The 19,703-nt window shown below is 51.2% G+C and overlaps 1 protein-coding gene across 1 annotated transcript in view; it reads right to left on the reverse strand.

Annotated features, from left to right (window-relative positions):
• Nucleotides 1–19,703, reverse strand: part of LOC144828391 (uncharacterized) — a 99,419-nt gene that overhangs the window by 38,174 nt on the left and 41,542 nt on the right. The window lies entirely within an intron of this gene.

A 19,703-nucleotide genomic window follows, 5' to 3' on the forward strand; every position in this document is an offset into this window, starting at 1 on the left:
GGGTTAGGCCAAATTTACTTATTGCCTTAAATAGGTTTGGCCACCGCAGAGTATCAAATGCTTGCTCTAGGTCCAGGGAGAAACATGCTGAGTTGGGCCACCCTGTCAAGGCTTTATCTAGATTTGGTACAGCCTCCTGAGGTTCAGGGCCTGGTTTCTTTCTGTGATGAAGCCATTCTGGTCCTTGTGCATTAGCGTGGGTAAAATCGGAAAGAGTTGATTAGACAGGACTTTACTGAATATAGCCTGTATTTGGAATGGTATTTGGGCTGTTGGTGGAGAATTCCTCTGGGGAGCACCCTGCATCCTGGTTTCAGTATGGAAGTCATTATAGCTTCATGGTTTGTAGCTGGGAAGAGTCTCACCTCTTTAGCTGCCTTATAAATGCACTGCAGCGTTGAGACCACCTAGGCTTCAAAGGCTGAGTAAAAGTTGATAGGCAGTCCATCTGACCCCAGCATTTAACCCTTCAACAAAAGACGAATCACCTCCTAAATCTGTTGATCTGTGATGGGGCCAGGCCAGCAGACTCTTGGCCATTTCTCTAGGGACAAAAGGGACCCTTTGGTCTATCCGGACCATAGCGGTCCAACTTACAACCAGGAGCCTAGAGGAAGGCATCAGAACAACAAGGATAGTGGGAAGAAAGAGTAGAGAAAAAGTCAGAGAAGAGAGAGTCGGGAAAGGGGGAGAGAAAGGACCCAGAGAGGAGCAACAGCAGGGGTAACCGTCACTAGGCACATCGTGGGCTCCAGAGCCATCACACCATGAGTCTGCGTGGGGTAAAGGGGAGCACAGCATCATCTACTAAACGCAGCGCCCTCAACCTAGGGGGCATGTTTCTCGCATGTTCGGTTTTGCACAGATAGGTCACCAAGGGCTGCCACACCTCCTTAAAGCGTGTATTGCGAGACTGCAGTCTCGCGGAGAGCAACTCCATAGTGATGACATGCCAGAGCCTCCCAAACCAGCCAGCGATAGGGGGCGCCTCCTTCTTCTTCCAGTACAGGGCAATAAGTTGTCTGGCAGCGCCCCGCATTTGTAACGACATAGTCCAATCACTTCGGGTCAGAGCTAGCAGATTCGCAGGTTTGATTCCCAGCAACAATGTACCAGCGGCATCAGGCAAAGGAAACCCCAGGACTCCTCTTATGTGACTCAAGACCTCCTTCCAGAAGACAGTGATCGAGGGGCAGGTCCACCAAATGTGTAGGAAATCCCCAGGCGCATGTTGGCACCTCCAGCAATTGGGAGAGGAGGTTGGAAACATTTTATGTAAGCGCTGAGGCGTGTAATACCACTGCGTCATCACTTTATACGCCTTTTCTTGTTGTGGTATACTGCGATATACCCTAGGGATATCTCACCATAAACAAAGCCACTGCGTCGGTGTGATATCGGCCCCCAGCGTCGCATGCCACCTTTGCTGATATGTCTGCGAAGGCGGCGCCTGAGGGTGTTGCAGTATCTGGTATATCTTGGAGATCAAGCCCTTCGTGTCGGGACAAGAACGGGCAAGGCGCTCGAACGGAGTAAAGTCTCGGGTAGCCCCAGGGTATACCGCGTCCGTCAAGGCCCAATGGCATAGCTGGAGATATTGCAGCTCAGCCTCAGGCGGAAGCCGAAATTCCTCTCTACAGTGGGCAAAAGATTTAAGGGTGCCCCCATTGAAGAGATCCGTAAGGACTCTGCAGTCACCCTGAGGCCATCTACGAAAGGCTCTGGTACGATAAGCCGGTGGAAACCACGGATTGCCCTCAATAGGGGTGTGCGGGGAGGGGAAAGTCGTGAGACCTCTACGTACTGCTATTCTGTCCCATATTTCCAATACTGTCTTGGTGGGCACCGCCAGATATGCGCTCGGAGACCGCCCTGCTTTATGGGTCCACGCCAGGTCCAAGACGGTGTGACCAGTTACAACCCTGTCCATGTGGAGCCACCCTTTTTCACTCTCTCTGGTGCCCCACTCAACCACGAACTGCAGATGAGCAGCCCAGTAATAGTCCACCAAATTAGGACACGCTAGCCCTCCACGATCTCTCGGAGCCATAAGGAGTGCTTGGGAGCAGCGGGCCTCTTACCCCCCCATATGAAGTTGGTGCAGTCTTTCTGCAAGGCTTGAATATTTTGTAAGGGGATAGGCGTAGGAAGACACTGAAACAGGTAAAGGAGTTTGGGCAGAATAGACATTTTTATTGCGTTGAGTCTTCCCAACCATGAAGGAATAAGTGACTTCCATCTCCGCAGATCGTCAAGTACCAATCTGCGACAATCTTTCCAATTAAGTGACGACCAGCCATCTAGTGAGGGGGTCAAGTGTAGGCCAAGGTATCGAATGTGGCGATCGGTCCACTGGTATGGACATAACTGCTCCAGCGGGGAAACGTCAGCCGCAGGGATGGTAAGGTTGAGTACCCAGGACTTGCTGTGGTTAATTTTCAGACCAGAGGCGCTTTCAAAGGTGCAGAGCGCAGCATGGAGCGCTGGCAAAGACTGTCGGGGCTCCCTGAGGGTGAGGATGAGATCCTCTGCGTAGAGCGCCACTTTATGGTCCTGCCCACCCATCGGGATGCCGTGAATGGCCGGATCACGACGTATCATATCCGCCAGAGGCTCTATCGCTAGGGCAAACAGCAAGGGCGAGAGAGGGCAGCCCTGCCTAGTCCCTCTCCCGATGCTGATCGGGTCCGTTAACTGTCCATTCACGCGGATCCTGGCCCTTGGTGTAGCGTAAGGCGCCATGATTCTGGCAATCATCTTCGGACCAAGTCCCATCTTGCAAAGGACCGCTCGGAGGAATGACCAGTCAACCCGGTCAAACGCTTTCTCAGCGTCTAACGAGAGGAGGCAGGCCGGGATCTGCCAGTGATGTACCTTCCCCACCAGATGTGCAATCTTTCGCACGTTATCAGCCCATTGGTGGCGCGGATAAAGCCCACCTGGTCCGGGTCGACCAGGTCAGGCATATGGGGATCCAACCGCTTAGCCAGTACCTTGGTGTAAATTTTAAAGTCGGTATTCAGTATCGCTATCGGGTGGTACGACGAGCAAAGTGTGGGGTCTTTCCCAGGCTTCGGAATTAAGGCTATTTCCGCCATTCCCATATCCGGAGAGGGGCCCTGTTCATCAGCGAAAGAATTAAAGAGCCGAAGAAGGTAGGGACCCAGCTGAGTCTGAAACAGGCGATAGAAGGTGAGCGGCAGTCTGTCGGGACCCGGCGTCTTCCCCAGACTGAACTCGCTAAGAGCCGAGGTTATCTCTTCTTGCAGTATCGGCTCCTCTAGGAGCCCAGCCGAGTGGGGGTTCAATGGCGCCCCACTGTACTGCTCCAGAACTTCCTCCACCAGGGCAGGAGTCGGCGGTTCCGCAGTGTAGAGCGAAGCATAGTAATCCCGGAACGCCTGTAGTTTATCCTTAGCCGCCGCCGCCTTAGACCCATTAGGAAGTACCACGTTCGCTATATGGGACTTGGCTGCTTTGACCCTCAGTCTCCTTGCTAAGAGCTTCCCAACCTTATCCCCTCCATCAAAATGTAACTGTTTCAAAGCCAAAAGGGAGCCTTCAGCCCTATTCGTACGCAGCAGTCGTAATTGGCCCCGAAGGTTCACCAGGTGGCGTCTTGTCTTTAAGGTAGAGCCGTCCTGATCTTGTGCCTCCGCTACCCTCAAGTCCCTCACCAAGCCGTCCTCTACAGCTCTCCCTTCTCGTGCCCTCGCGATCACAAGGGACGTAATATGACCCCGTATTGTGGCCTTAAAGGCATCCCAGACCACCGGAAAAGGCGTCTCGGGCACGTCGTTGGTCTCAAAGTAGGAGGTAATGGCTGCACGAATGTTCTCAACATTCGCTGCATCTCGAAGGGTGTGTGGCGGTAGATACCATTTCCGCTCTCGAGGGGGGCAGTCCCGCGGGTCCCGAATGAGCAGTTCCACATGTGCATGGTCCGAGATTGATATATCAGACATCTCCACTTCCACTACATCCCGGAGAAGGTCATGGGACAGGAACATACAATCGATGTGAGAATAAGAGCAGTGGGCGCTCGAATAAAAGGAGTACTCCCGTTTATCCGGGGAAAAATACCGCCACGCATCGAACAATCCTAGGTCGCCAATCTGTTTGCGAAGCGCCAGGGACATCGCCCCAGCCCCATTAAAGGAGCCCTCACTCCGGTCGATCTTTGGACACCATACCATATTCAAATCACCCCCAAGAATTAGCGAGGGGCTACCCTGAGGTATCTGATCGCGCAAGAGGTCACGGAGGAAACGATCCTGCGCCTGATTGGGGGCATACACATTACACAATGTTAGACGGCGAAGTCCCACCTCAACAGTCACCCTGAGAAAACGGCCATCGCCACTTCGGAAGGGCCTATCTTCCCCCCGCCTGATGCCAGCCTTGCACAAAATCGCCACCCCTGCAGTTTTCGTATCCGCCGCCGCCCAGTACTGGAGAGGGTATCTAGGGTGAGCCATGCGCCCAGTGTCAGCCTGTAGAAGGTGGGTCTCCTGCATGAAAACGATGTCTGGATTATGTCGCAGAAGGTAGTGCCAGATCAGCCTGCGCTTATTGGGCGAATTAAGGCCCTTAACATTAAGGGACAGAATCTTTAGGGGGCCATTCACACTACTAGCCATGGCAAGGACCATCAGAAGTCGCTATCGGAACCATCCCCAGCAATCTACCCACCATCCACACGCCCCAGACAAGGATCCCCCTTCCCCTCCTCCTACCCGCCACCCTTCGCACCCTCCCAGGTCCCACATAGAAGAAAAGAGAAACAAGAAGGAAGAAAGAAAGGAAGAGGAAAAGAGCGAGGAGCAGAGAACAAAAACCAGGCAGCCGGACAGGCTGGATGTATGAACGAGATAAACGCAGGTTTGAACGCTCTTCGGGATGTCACTCCCCAGGGGGCAGTTCAAGGGGGACATGGCTATTAGAACGCACCAGGAGGTACGGAGCCCCCACGGCCCCAGGCCCAGTGTGCAGGATCCAGGGGCATGATAGACCCCCATCCCCCACCACCCGACCTCAAGTCCGCAAAAGGAGACATGGGAACAGTACATCAGGAGGAATGCAGCGTGTTTAGTTCCATCATCAAGGCGTAGGAAGGCACGCCGTGGGAGAATGCCCTCCGGAGTCAGCCGTGGTCTCTTCAAGAGCTCGAATGTGGGCAATAACGTCCTGTTTAGCCTGGCTGTGAGTGGGCTCCGCAGCAGGCGGAGTGCGCCGTCTTCTCGGTACCGTTGTCCAGTCAGGTCCAGTCGGCGTCCTCTTACGGGACGAAGGTCGAGAAAGGCTCTCCGGGGGAGAAGACGAAATGAGGAGCAGCCACGCCGCCTCATTGTAGAATCTCAAAGCTTTGCGGCTACCCTCCCACTGGAAAATAAGCGCGAAGGGGTGGCCCCACTGGTAGGGAATGTTCATGCTCCGCAGCTTCTCTGTCACCGGGTGGAATGCACATCTGCGCTACAACGTATTAGGTGCCAAATCCTGGAAGATTTGAATCTTGTGGCCCTTGTATTGGAGGTCAGGCTTGTCTCGCGCGCACTTCCAAATCTCCTCTTTCTCTACAAAAAGTGCACCCTGGTTAGGATGTCCGGTAAAAGGCCCGACCTCCCCGCAGGGGCCGCCACTCGATGCGCCCGATCAAGAGTGGGGGGCGATACGTCCTCATCTCCTCGGACCTCATGAAGAAGCTGCGCCACGTAATCCATCACGTCCTTCCCCTCTTCTCCGAGTGGCACACCACGGATACGGAGGTTGTTGCGCCGACCTCTGTTCTCCAAATCTTCCTGCTTGATCTGGAGCTCAATGTTCTGTTCCTCAAGGGCTAGCAGGCGCTGCCACAGATGTTCCTGGTCTTCCGTGCGCGTGTCCATGGTCCTCTCCAGGCCATCAACTCGGTCCCCCAACTCCGTAACCTCCTTCTTGAGCTCAGTAACGCAGGAGTGCACCTCAGACCTCAGGGATCCTATCTCTGCCTTAAGGTCAGTCATAAAGGCGGCCATAAATGCCACCTCTCTGCGGGGGTCAGGGAAGCAGGCAGGTGTCCGTCGGCGCCCACCGCGCCTCTCGTTCAGCAGGTAGCGAGCCGCCGCTGCAGGGCACCAAAATGGCGGAATGGCGGGCTCTGTCTGCGCCGAGTCGTCTGTCCGCACTGAGCGTTTCTCAGGGCACCACCGCTTCAGCACAGCCTGTGACATTCGATTACAGCCATCCACCTCTCAGGGGCAAAGAGGGGAGAGGTCAGGCACCCCAGGAACCGCAATAATAGCGTATGATTAGGCCAGCGGCAGCGGGAGCTCCACAAGAGCACGTCCGCTCACATCGCCGTTCAAGCCACACCCCCGTTATCGGCTTTTAGGTAAGTACTCGACTGGAATAGTTAAGGTTCAGACACTCTGTTCATCACAACCCCCTTTTCTGAATCGTTTTTGGCCACTATAGGTGTGGCAGGGTATACTCAGACATGAGTCCCTTGTTCACTGCTCCATCAGGATTCAAGCAAGCCGGGCCGACGACGGCTGAAATGCCAGAAACCGGTCCCCGGAAGCTTGTCTCCTTTCTGGTGAAGAATTGGCTTGGTAGTTTGGTCTGCCCTGTTCCCATGATGCACTGGGCCAGGGACAGACTAATTTGCATATAGCCAGGTTCTGAGCTGGGATGGGGCAGTGAGCTAAATAACGGTGATGGATCAAGCCCTGATCTTTGGACTGGGTAAGAGTGGTCTGCTTAATTCAGACACTCTGTTCATCACCACCCCCTTTTCTGAATCGTTTTTGGCCACTATAGGTGTGGCAGGGTATACTCAGACATGAGTCCCTTGTTCACTGCTCCATCAGGATTCAAGCAAGCCGGGCCGACGACGGCTGAAATGCCAGAAACCGGTCCCCGGAAGCTTGTCTCCTTTCTGGTGAAGAATTGGCTTGGTAGTTTGGTCTGCCCTGTTCCCATGATGCACTGGGCCAGGGACAGACTAATTTGCATATAGCCAGGTTCTGAGCTGGGATGGGGCAGTGAGCTAAATAACGGTGATGGATCAAGCCCTGATCTTTGGACTGGGTAAGAGTGGTCTGCTTAATTCAGACACTCTGTTCATCACCACCCCCTTTTCTGAATAGTTAAGGTTCTAGGCATAGACTCGGGGGTCTCCCAGGGTCAGGTAGGTACAGTTGGTACACCCTCAGCGGCACAGGGGCAGCCGGGTGGAGAGGTAGTTAGGCCCAATGTTATCCAATGAGTGGCAGGGGGCCTTCGTTGGTGGCTGCTGGCTAGCAGGTCACGCGGCTGTGGAAGCTGGGCTGCTGGTCACTTGCTCAGGGCAAATGGGGAAGTAGGATAGGACAAAGGTTGCACTGCCAGAGGCACTCGGGCGGCTGGGTGCAGGGTGCTTTTGAGCCGTCGGAAGCTCAATGTTATTCAATGGAGATCTTGAAAAGGGAACAAAGGCTGCAGGCTCGGGGTCGATTGATCTTCTGGAGCGACCTACACTTCGAGGGGTAAGTTGGGATCTTGGAGGATAGGTAGGCACCCAGGAGTTGGGCACAGGGGGCCGTGGGGGGCCGGGTGCAAGGGTTTCTTTTGAGGTCGGGAAATCTTACCCCCTGCTGGTCACCGTTGAATTTAATTTGAATTTAAAATATTTGTAGAGCGCAGCGTTCACCAGACGGTTTCTTGGCGCTTTAGAGGCACAGTAAACAGGAGCGAGTAGGCAAGAGCAAGCATAGAGTGGGTTAGTGCGGGAAGGCCTGATTAAACAAAAAGGTTTTCAAGCCTTTACGGAAGAGGGAGTAGTGTTCGGTCGACCGCAGGTGGTCGGGGAGGGAATTCCAGAAGGTGGGTGCCAAAAACGAAAAATTGGCCCTTCCCCTCTTCTTCCGCTTATAGCGTGGTACCTGTAACAGGGATTGAGAGGAAGAGCGGAGCTCTCTAGCAGGAACATATTCCTTTATCAAGGAGATGATAAAGGCAGGGGCTGTTACCTGGCGTGCCTGAAACGCCATGCAGCCAGTTTTAAAAAGGGAACGTTCCCTGACAGGCAACCAGTGGAGCGCCTTCAATAGCGGAGTTGAGTGGTGGGATCGGGGAAGGCCGTACACTAGCCGGGCTGCCTGGTTTTGCACCAGCTGGAGCTTACGTAAGCTGTAGGCTGGAATGCCGTTGTATAGGGCATTGGCATAATCCAGCCGGGAGATCACTAAGGCAGACATAATCAACTTAAGTGCCAGAGGGGAAAAAAAACGGGAAACTGTGCGAATAGTACGAAGAGAAAAGAAGCAAAAAGAAACAACAGAACTAATTTGTGAGTGAAGGGTGAGGTGATTGTTCATTTTGATGCCTAAAGTCTTAACTGTAAGGGAAGGGGTGGGAGGGGAACCCAAAGAAAAAGGCCAGAATGAAGAGTTCCAGGGACTGGACGAGCCACCAGTGAGAACCAACTCGGTTTTATCCGGGTTCAACTTCAGATGGTTGTGGCTCATCCAGTCGCTGATGAAAATCATAATAGTCTGAAAGTTGGAAATAGAATGGGGAGAAGAAGAAAGGTTAAAGACAAGCTGGAGGTCATCCGCATAATTGTATACGGTGACCTCCAGCTGCTGGAGTGCGAAAATGAGAGGATAGATATAAAGATTGAACAAAAGAGGGGAAAGAGAGGAGCCCTGGGGAACACCGCAAGTAATCTTAAGTGGAGTTGCCGTGAAATCCCCCAACCTAACAGCCTGGGTGCGATCCCTCAGGAAGGACGATAGCCAAACCAGGGCTGTGCCCCGATTCCCGCCGCTCTGATACGTGAGAGCAGGATGGAATGGTCCACCGTATCAAAAGCGGCGGAGGGATCGAGGAGCACCAGGGCCTGGTGTTTGTTTTGGTCCATGCCCTCCCTGAGGTTGTCCAGGACCGACACCACTACGGACTCAGTAGAGTGCCTAGGCCGGAAGCCCGCTTGACAGGACGCCAGGCCCCCCGCTGCTTCCACGTGGGCACTGAGTATCGAAGCAACATGGCGCTCGAGCACTTTACCCAAGTAAGGCAACAGGGAGATGGGGCGATAATTGACTGGGGCAGATGGATCTGCGCCTGGCTTCTTCAGGATAGGCACTATTGTAGCCGCTTTAAAAACTGGAATCACAACCCCTTGCGCAAGGGAACTATTAAGAAAAGTAATCGGGGGCTGAGTGCAAACAGAATAGATCTGTTGAAGAATGCGGGCTGGGCAGATATCGGCCGGGGAGCCTGACTTTACTTTAGGAAGAATTTCCAAGAAGGCTTCTTCAGTGAGGGGGGGGATTGAGGACAGGTGACTCTGGACTATGGGAGGACAGGGATCGATAAAAGTAGAAGAAGGGAGAGGGATATTATTCTTAATATTGGTGATTTTGTCCAGAAAATAATAATTCAGTAAGTCACATAAGGGCTGGGTAGGAGGGAGTTTAGGGGTGGTCCTCTCAGAGAAGGCTAAATCATGTACGATGGTAAAAATCTCCCTAGATTTATTCTCTGCCGCCAGGATTTTTAATGAAAAATAGGCCGTTTTGGCTCCTAGGATAGCTTTTTTATAGTCCTGTAATAGTGAAAGGTACTGGGTTTTCAATAGGGGACAATAGTTCCTTCTCCATTGCCTCTCAGCTCACCGGAGGATCAGCTTTTTATCCTTTAAGTCTTCGCTGAACCACCGATTAGACTCCTTAGGTCTTTTGGTTGAGATCCGACGCAAAGGAGCAACTAGATCGCAACCTCCGGCGAGCCAGGTATCGATGGCAGTGGCTTGCAATGAAGAAGATAAGCCCCCCAAGTTAGGTGAAGAATTCAAGAGAGAAGAAGATAATGAGGGGAGGTCAACACTGTTCCAGTTCCGTGCCCAGATATTTCTTGCAAGCGGAACCTTAGTGACGGGGTTAAGGTGAAGGCAAAAGGAGATAAGAGCATGGTCAGACCATGGGCATGGGGACACAGATATGGATGAAATGGAATAATTAAGAGACGAAACTTGGTCTAACATATGTCCGTGTCGGTGTGTTGAAACTTGAATGTGGGGGATAAAGTTCAAGGATTGAAGTGACTCTGTGAACTGCTTGGAGGATGTGCATTCATGGGGATCAGTGGGCCAATAGTTAAAATCGCCTAAAACTAAGACTGAGGCATGGTTGACCGCTAGCGCGGCCAATATGTCCTGAAAGGCTGGTAAAAACAATGGAGTATTCTGCGGCGGGCGATACATTAACAAACAAGTAAGCGGGGGTGAGAAGGTAGATGAGCGCACCACTAAATGCTCGGCGGGGGCCATAGGGGGGTAGGGGAGAAGTTGGAAATTGTACTCAGATCGGGCAATCAGCGCCACACCACCCCCTATCTTACCAGCCGGGCGGTCGGCACGAATGGCCACATAAGCAGGAGGAAGGGCAGCCAAAAGGAGAGGTAGAGAGGACTCGCAGAACCAAGTTTCGGTTAGGCACAGTATGTCGGGCTTATGGGAATCCAGTAACACAAACAGTTCTTGATGGTGTTTTACCGCTGACCTGGTGTTGAGCAAAATAATAGACAGGGAAGGGGAAGAGGAAGAAGAGCTGGCGCCAAAGGGAGGGAGCAACAGAGGTGCCTGTGGGGAAGGGGGGAACAAGGGTAATGAGGATGCGAGCCCGAGGGAGGATATGATACCGTGGGTGGAGTTCGGTAGAGGCCAATTACCCTGTAGAGATTTCAGAACCTCAGAGGAGTAGGAGATGGAAGGGGCATAAGGACATGCCCCTAGCCCCGTCCGGCCGCGGACGGGCACAGATGGGCTTGACTTATGCGCGACTTTGGCGCGCATTCGTCGCGCCCGCTGCGCTCGTCCGCTGCGCGCACTGGGACACATCGCAATTTATGCAGATCACCCCCGAGCAACTGGACCGCTAACTGCGGTCTAGGCAGCCTTCAGGCTACTCCCAAAATGGCGCCCGCCCTCCACATAATCGACACGAAGAGCCGTGATGGACCGGGGCGGGGGGCCACACATGAGGTAGGAAGTGCACAATGCAATGATTATTAAAAACGAAGTTAAAATAAACAAATTGGCAGTGAATTAAAAGAAAATGAAAAGTTGGGTGCCTGCATCCAAATCATGCAGGGACTCCGCTTAACGTCCGTTTAAAACTGTAATAGTAGTCACTACAGCCTCACGCTATTGCTGTGCCCCCAGTGAGGAGCAGGAGCTGCCACCACCTGCTTTCTCACAGCGAGCCCTGAGAATCTTGTCAATTTATGCAGATCACCCCCGAACAACTGGACCGCTAACTGCGGTCTAGGCAGCCTTCAGGCTACTCCCAAAATGGCGCCCGCCCTCCACACAATCGGCACGAAGAGCCGTGATGGACCGGGGCGGGGGGGCCACACACGAGGTAGGAAGTGCACAATGCAATGATTATTAAAAACGAAGTTAAAATAAACAAATTGGCAGTGAATTAAAAGAAAATGAAAAGTTGGGTGCCTGCATCCAAATCATGCAGGGACTCCGCTTAACATCCGTTTAAAACTGTAATAGTAGTCACTACAGCCTCACGCTATTGCTGTGCCCCCAGTGAGGAGCAGGAGCTGCCACCACCTGCTTTCTCACAGCGAGCCCTGAGAATCTTGTCAATTTATGCAGATCACCCCCGAGCAACTGGACCGCTAACTGCGGTCTAGGCAGCCTTCAGGCTACTCCCAAAATGGCGCCCGCCCTCCACACAATCGGCACGTAGAGCCGTGATGGACCGGGGCGGGGGGGCCACACACGAGGTAGGAAGTGCACAATGCAATGATTATTAAAAACGAAGTTAAAATAAACAAATTGGCAGTGAATTAAAAGAAAATGAAAAGTTGGGTGCCTGCATCCAAATCATGCAGGGACTCCGCTTAACGTCCGTTTAAAACTGTAATAGTAGTCACTACAGCCTCACGCTATTGCTGTGCCCCCAGTGAGGAGCAGGAGCTGCCACCACCTGCTTTCCTTCGTCCTGAGGCTGCAGGCGTCGTCGAGGAGGGTCCTTGGGCACTGGATTCCAGGTCAGAATCGCCGGGGGGACGTCCTCAGGGTCCTGATTTACTCCAGCACAGGCCAGGCTTGGCGGGTGCAGAGTGTGCAGGGTTCACGGTTCCGGGCTGATGCCAGGGCTTGTTACTTGCTTTGACCAGTACCACTGCTCCTGGGAGACCCAGGTAGTCAGAGTCACAAGGCAATGAGGTCCTCTGGGGTTTTTGAGGTTGCGGACCGCTGGAGACGCCGGGGTTTAGCAGGAGCAGGTTCAAGGGTCGATGGCCTGTAGAGCTGGGGCCAAATTAGTTGGTGTCTTCCTCTTTTTAGCAGCTGCACGGCAGGTCTTCTTGTTCCTTGTTCTTCTTTCTTGTTTTGTCTTCTGGATCTCAGGTAGGAAGGTTCAGGGTGCCCCTAAATACTAAATTTAGGGGTGTTACAGGTGGGGCAAGGGCAGGGACCAATGGGTCGCTGTCCTGGGTGGGTACACCCCCTAGCCTGCTCCTCTCCTGTGGGAGGGGGGCAGAAGCCTAGCTGTGACTGGGCAGGGCTCCCCATCTTCAAGATGGCCGGAGCCCGGGGTCGTGCTTCACCTCGCCTCTCTCACCTGAGGGGTGGAGTTGGCACAGGCTGGCACACCCCCCTTCCTGACGTAGGGTTTCCCGCCAGAGTGGGGGTCAGAACTGGTCGGGGCCAGTAGCTAAGTACAGCAAGTGGTCTGGAGAAGCTCACAAAGGCGGAATGCCTTTGAAGCTTCCCCTGCCCATCCTGGGGGAGGAGGCTTGGCACCTCGTCCCAGGATGTGCATTGTTGCAGGTCCAGGAGAGGGGGGGGCTCTCCACCCAGGGGTCCAGCAACATGTCTTCTGTGTGGCAGCCTAGGCAGCTCCTCAGACAAGACGTGGATTGTAGGTTAGGTTTCAGGGGGCATCTCTAAGATGCCCTCTGTTGTGCATTTCACATTAAATCCCACACTGGCATCAGTGTGGGTTTGTGGGTTTAATGTGCTGAGAAGTTTGATATGAAACTTGTCAGCCTTCAGTGTAGCCGTTATGGTGCTGTGGAGTTCGTAACGACAACCTCCCAGCACCATATACTCTTAATGGCATCACTGCACTTACAGTGCCCAGGAATGGCCCTGGGTACTGCAGGGGCATAGGGCTCATGCACCTGAGCCCACAACCCTGGCATAGGGCACCCAGCTAGAGGGGTGGCTGATGTATGCCAGGGCAGTGGGTTTGTGGGCATGGCACACAGGGATGTGTGCCATGTCGAATCTTTGTAAAGTTTTGCACCAGGACACTCAGCCTGCAAAGGCAGTGTGTGTGTGTCAGGGTACAGGGCCCCCAAGGGTGGCACAATAAGTGCTGCAGCCCTTAGGGTTGTTCTCTGGTCACAATGCCCTGGGTACCATTTACTAGGGGCAGATATGTGGCCAGAGATGCCAATTGGGTTAAGGTTTTAGTACAGTGTTTAGGGAAGGAACGTAGGCCCTTGGTACCCGATTGGCAGGGACCCAGGGCACACCGAGAGAAAGTGCATCAGGCAAAAATTGGGGGGTACTGCAACAGAAGCTCACTTTCTTACACTCCTCAGCAGCGGCACGACTAGCCATAGTGTGGGCCCCCAAGCTTGTGTACCATGCAGGGTCAATCCCTCATGCGGGAGTCCAGCTGCTTACCTGCAGTGCTGCAGGGACACTCAAGCGGCCTGCCAGACCCTCAGGCCAAGTCAGTCAACATAGCCCAGGGTGGCACAAGCATCCTTTGTCAACACCTAGGCCATGGGTTGCTCCATTTCTGTGCACTGGGGAAAGGGGGAGTGAGGGTGGCTGGGAGGGTTGAGGGTGGGGTAGGCTCCGCCAGTTTTGTCCCCTGGCTGGGAGGATCACAGGGGCCTAAGACTTCTTGTTGCCAGCGTGAATCAGGCGTTATTAGTCCCCAACCGGGTGTCACTTTCCCACAGCTTCCAGGTGAAGGCTCCGCTGCTTGGTCCGGTAAGAGTTTCACTTCTGCCCCTAATGCATTCTCTCTCCCCCTTAGTTGTGACGGTCTAGTCGCAGACCTGGAGATGGGAGCCGTCTGTCAGAGCAGCTCTTCTAGGACCCCAGACGTCCCACATGTGTTTTGGTGGGGGTCACCTCTCAGCCCACCAATGGGCCCCCACCCAAGCTCAGGCGAGGGGAAGGGCCGTAATTCTCACCCCGGAACCGGGACACTCGTCATCTCCAGCCCTATGCAGGCCGGTTTCCACATAGGCTGTCTTTTGGTGATTCTGATCACCCCCGGGGGTCTTGACTTCCAGCTCCCAGGCTCCCATTGGGGCACTGATATTCAAAGATGCCCCTGATGGAGTTGAAGCAGGGGTCAGCCGCTCCGGATTCAGTTGGATATTGGGGGTCTCATGAGAGCTCATGATGATGCCATCTGCCAGGTTGAATAGCTAGCCGTGCCCCCTGCGAAGTAGTTTCCTTGACTGATTTCTGTTGTGGGCACCCTCTCTATTGCCCTCTTTTGAAGTAATTCCTGAATTTTCTTTGTAGACAGCGCCTTTCCTCCTCTTGATGCATTATTTTCTGTGGTGTCACTCCGGGTTGTGTCTTTATCAGTTCTATTCTGTAACCATGTTCCATAATGTTTACGATCCATTTGTCTGTAGTAACTCTCCTCCGCTCCTGGAGGAAGACTTTTATTCTGCCCCCCACTGGTGATATGTGGTAGAGCACCTGGTACATGTCACTTGCTGGAGAAGTTGGCTCATATGGAAGGTGCCCCCTTCCTCTGGCTCTGCCTCGAAAGGGCTATCGTTGTGCTGGGAATTGCCACTCTAGTAGACCAACTTGGGGTTGGGCCGATTGGAAGAACAGCTGCGGTGTTGCGCCCTGAAAATACAATCACTCAGCAGATAACATACATGGATTCTGCTTCCCTATCAGATTTAAAAACACCATCAATTACAAAAATGTATTTTACGCAGTTTGAAGGTTGGAAATAGAAAAGGAAATAGAAAAGTACTAATGAGGAACTGACACCTATGATTAGGTGTGTAACTAATAATTTGACAGTGTTTCAATTACACGGGGTAGCTTTCAATCAATCATTGTGGCTTATAAAGCGCGGCTTGTCACCCTGTGGGGTTTCTAAGTGACATAGCAATCCTCGGTTGGAGAGAAGTGGTGGTCAAAAAGCCAGGTCTGCAGCTGCTTTGTGAACTCCCTCAGAGAGGGGGACGTGCACAGGTCGTGGGGGGGGGGAGTCGTTCCAGGACTTGGCGGCGAGGTAGGAGAAGGCGTGGCCACTGCATCGGCTGTGACGGATGTGGGGGACGTGGACAAAGGTGAGGGTGGCGGAGCGGAGCTCTCTGGTAGGTTGGTAGAAACCCAGATGGTAGGTGATGTAGGTGGGATCGGTTTTGTGGAGGGCTTTGTAGGGGTGAGTGAGGAGCTCGAAAAGGCATCTCTTCTAGACGGGGAGCCAGTGGAGGGATCAGATGTGATAGGGAAGGTTAAGTATGAGTCTTGATGCAGAGTTCTGGATGGTCTGGAGGCAGTTGAGGAGCTGTTTGGTGATTCCGGCGTAGAGGGCGTTGCCGTAGTTGAGTCGGCTGGAGATGAGGGCCTGGGTTACTGTCTTCCTGGTCAAGGTGGGGATCCACTGGAAGATCTTGCAGAACATGCAGAGAGTGTGAAAGCAAGCAAAGAAGAAGGTGTTGAGCTGTTGTTTCATGATTAGTTGTGTGTCTAGGATGATGCCGAGATTGCGTGGTGATCCAGCGGGGAGGCTGGTGTGCCGAGTGTGTGGGCCACCAGGTGTCGTCCCAAGAGGATGGCTTGCTTCAGAAAATGATGATCTCTGTCCTGTCTAAGTTGAGTTTTAGGCAGTTAGTGTTCATCCAGGTGGAGATGTTGGTCATTGTGGTTTGCAAGTTGAGTCTTGAGGTGTCTGGGTCTTCTGAGAAGGATAGGAGGAGCTGGATGTCGTCAGTGTAGGAGATGATGTTGAGTCCACTGGTAAGGACGATGTTGGCCAGAGGGGTCTTGTAGGTGTTGAGGAGGGTGGGGCTGAGGGAGGAGCCTAGGGGGGCGCCGCATACAATGTGTTTGGGTGCGGAGGCGAAGGGTGGGAAGTGGATGCTCTGGCTTCATCCGGAGAGGAAGGAGGCGATGTAGTCGACAGACTTGTCCTGAATGCCTTTGTGGTGGAGTCTGGTGATGAGGGTGAAGTGGGAGACCATGTCTAAGGCTGCAGAGAGGTCAAGGATTTGTATCGCATGCAGAGATGTAGGTCTAAAGTAACAGGCTTTTCAGAAAAGAAGACAGGATACTCAATATGACACATTCTCTTAGTACATCGACTTCCTACAGTATACTGTATACACACACACTGTGACCGAGATGGTTATTATAATATAGCCTGGAAACTGTGAAGAAACAAATTTTGAATCATCAAGTGATGATATGCCTTGGGGGTGGGGTTCCTTTTGAGACTACATCCTGTGAAAAATATTCTGATGATCTGTCACTGTCCTTTAGCATTCTTCAAGTACTCCTTGAAAGATGAAACCACAGGCTTTCCAGAAGTACGTGTACTTACGAAACCAAAGTAGAGTACACCTGTCAATCAAAGGTCTAATTCCTGACATCTCATTCTTCAGCTTGTAATATCAATCAAGAAGAAGCAGCTGAATGGTGTCCCAGTGCAGACGATTTCAGAGAAGGCAACGGCATCAACCTCTTGCTCCCCTGAGATTCTCCTAGGTCCAGCAACCCTCAGTCAGTTTACCTTCAATTGTAAATTTCTGAATGGCCCACTCTCTGTCACCAGACAGAACCTCATACGAGCCCTCTCTTTCTAACACGCCTTAAACATTAGCTGACCAACTATTCAAAAAGAGTGTCCACATTAAGACAGCCCTTAGGCGCCATGTAAATGCTGATAAAATTACATCTATTCATATGGTAAGAAAATGAGAGACGATGTCTTGGTACTGTATTTGCTGTAGCCTTACGGTAATGTGCATGAAATGAACATACTGCCTGGGTTCACGCTACCTGTATAGCAACATGAGAGGAATCGACATGCACTGTTGAGTACGGATTTCCTATAAATCTATAGAAATATGCCTGGAAGGACAATCTGACTGGGGCCTACATTTTATTTGTTGAAGAGGAAAATGCCATTTGGCCCCTGACTCACCGTAATGATAACTTGGGCACAGGGAGATAGAGTAGCCTGCCCATGATAGAGAAGTGTGCTCAAGAAGGTTAGGTGTTAACTATCTCACTATTAAAAATCTAATTTCAATCCAGCAATCGATACAGTATACATACAAACACAGCCAACGCTCATCTGATAACCTATATTTGGGATGGCATTGTATATCCTGCAGCATGCTATACCCAACAATAGCACCACATGCCATCATTGTCACATCTATGCTAGACAGCACCTGCTCATCAGGCATTTGAAAAAGCAATATAGTTGGCCAAGAGCTCCCAAATCAATAACCCTATTAAACACCTCACGAGAATGCAACCTAGAAACACATAGGTAAAAGTAGCCTAAACATAACACACCTTAGTATGCACCACATTGTATCATAAGACATTGATATGAGTTGTAATGCGTATATAAAAAGCACTATTCTTTAGCTGGGCAACAGACACCTGATCCCCTCTTAGTACCCACTCCAGTCAACAGGGAAAAAAATTCCTTCCGCCAACCCATTGATGAACAAAACTCTACTTATCGAACTTGTTTTATTTTCACACTCCCCACACACACCATTTCAAAACATAAGACACAAAAAACCTCTTCTGGCCACATACAATCAAACATTATTAAAAAAAAAAACAGACATACCACCAGTGCTCCGTTTAGTTTGATCAAGGGCCTTTCCCGATCTGTATGAAAGGGCACCTGGATGGACACTGCACTAGGTAATGTTATCAAAAAAGTGAACAACGTAAGTGATAAGACATCCTGCTGCTACCTCTGAGGTCTTGAAGCGGTGGTTACCTTCTCTCTGAAAGTTTTCAAGTTCTCGTATTTATAGACATGAAAAACATGGATTGTCATGATCTGTATCCAGAATTGGGAGGGGAAACGAACAAGCATTGGCAGAGCCAAAAGATCTTTGAAAAGACTGGGGAAGCCAAATAGCAGAGCTTTTTGGCTTGGTCAGTTGTTTGCTAACGTATACATTATTGTATATAGAATTGTGCAGACCTGTGCAGCATGGCTAAAAGTAAAAAAAGAAATTTAAAAAGCAATCTGATAGGGCCAGTGTTAAGCATGCCATAACACTTTTTTGTGGGGATTTTTACTTTCAGCCTAGTTGCACAGCAGATATGCTGCTGTACAACCAATATGGTTTAAACCCATGACAGAGCCAACAGAGCTCACATTGGCGAGATCTACTAACTTCGTTGATGCTTGTTTTACTAATGAGGGAGGCTGATGCGGATGTGCATGTTGTGATGAGAAGACTGCTTGGGGCAGGGGCTTCATGGCGGGGAGGATCAAAGTCTGATGTCTCAGCACCCACTACAAAACCCCAGACGCCACACCTATACACCATTCTATTGCAGCTGCCACACATTGCATCATCACTTACAAACAATACACAACTCTATACTATACCACTAACCAATCTATTCTTCACTAACACAACCCAATTCCACACCATACTTAACTATATCCAATCCAGACACACACTCCCCACTCTAATTACTCCTAACAGACCACTTTTTGTTACTAGTAAACCTATACTCTGCCTTCCATATTTTCAGCCACCAACACCCTCCTCTTAGTTCTACCACAATAACACAACCACACAACACTTACACTCCACCACATAACACTTACACTCCACCTCACATATTACCAATTTCAGCAATCAAATCTAACACAAACACTCCTAACTCTAGCTCATCCCCTCTTACACACAACATACACGATATTCGCAAACACATCACCACCCCCTTTACCTTACCACTTCCACTCACCAACAAACCTTTCTCAGAAAACAAATACATCAGCACCTCCTTTAACCACATCTCAAAATCAAAACATAACACCCCAGCACAACAAAATATCTCACTCACAACACCTCAAAATACTTTGCATAACAAACTACAAACATGCACTTGCTCCCACCTTCCAGACTACACAGATGATACACACCATGAACAAACGCCAATGTTAAGCTTTCTCTCTTCTACCACTCCTAACACATAGACAGCAACTCTTTTTTAACTACCCCTCATCCATTGGTCAATTTAGAAACTTACAACATGACCCACATGCTGCAGCACGCCTAACCCATACACCTTCCGCCCTAAACAGACGCAAACAAAATAAGCAACATGCCACTCCTCATAACACAGCTCACCAACTCACTCTCAACCACCATCTCCATCACCTACACAAGCAGACCCATCAAAATGCCTTCGAAGCCTGCTGGACGACGAACACAATACAGAACAGCTACACGATTCCTATTGTCATACAGCTAATACAAAAACTATGGACACACCAGCTAAAAGCCCACAACATACTGATCACACTTCTACAAAACAAAGTCACACTATCACCAAAGCACATTCCCTAAACTGTTTGTTAATAAATGCTCAATCCCTCTCTAAAAACAAACATTACATCTATGACCTTCTCACTGACACAAAACCCGACATACTCTTCATAACG

This window comes from Lissotriton helveticus, chromosome 4_1 (genome assembly GCF_964261635.1).
Source record: "Lissotriton helveticus chromosome 4_1, aLisHel1.1, whole genome shotgun sequence".
In the NCBI taxonomy this organism is placed as follows: Eukaryota; Metazoa; Chordata; class Amphibia; order Caudata; family Salamandridae; genus Lissotriton; species Lissotriton helveticus.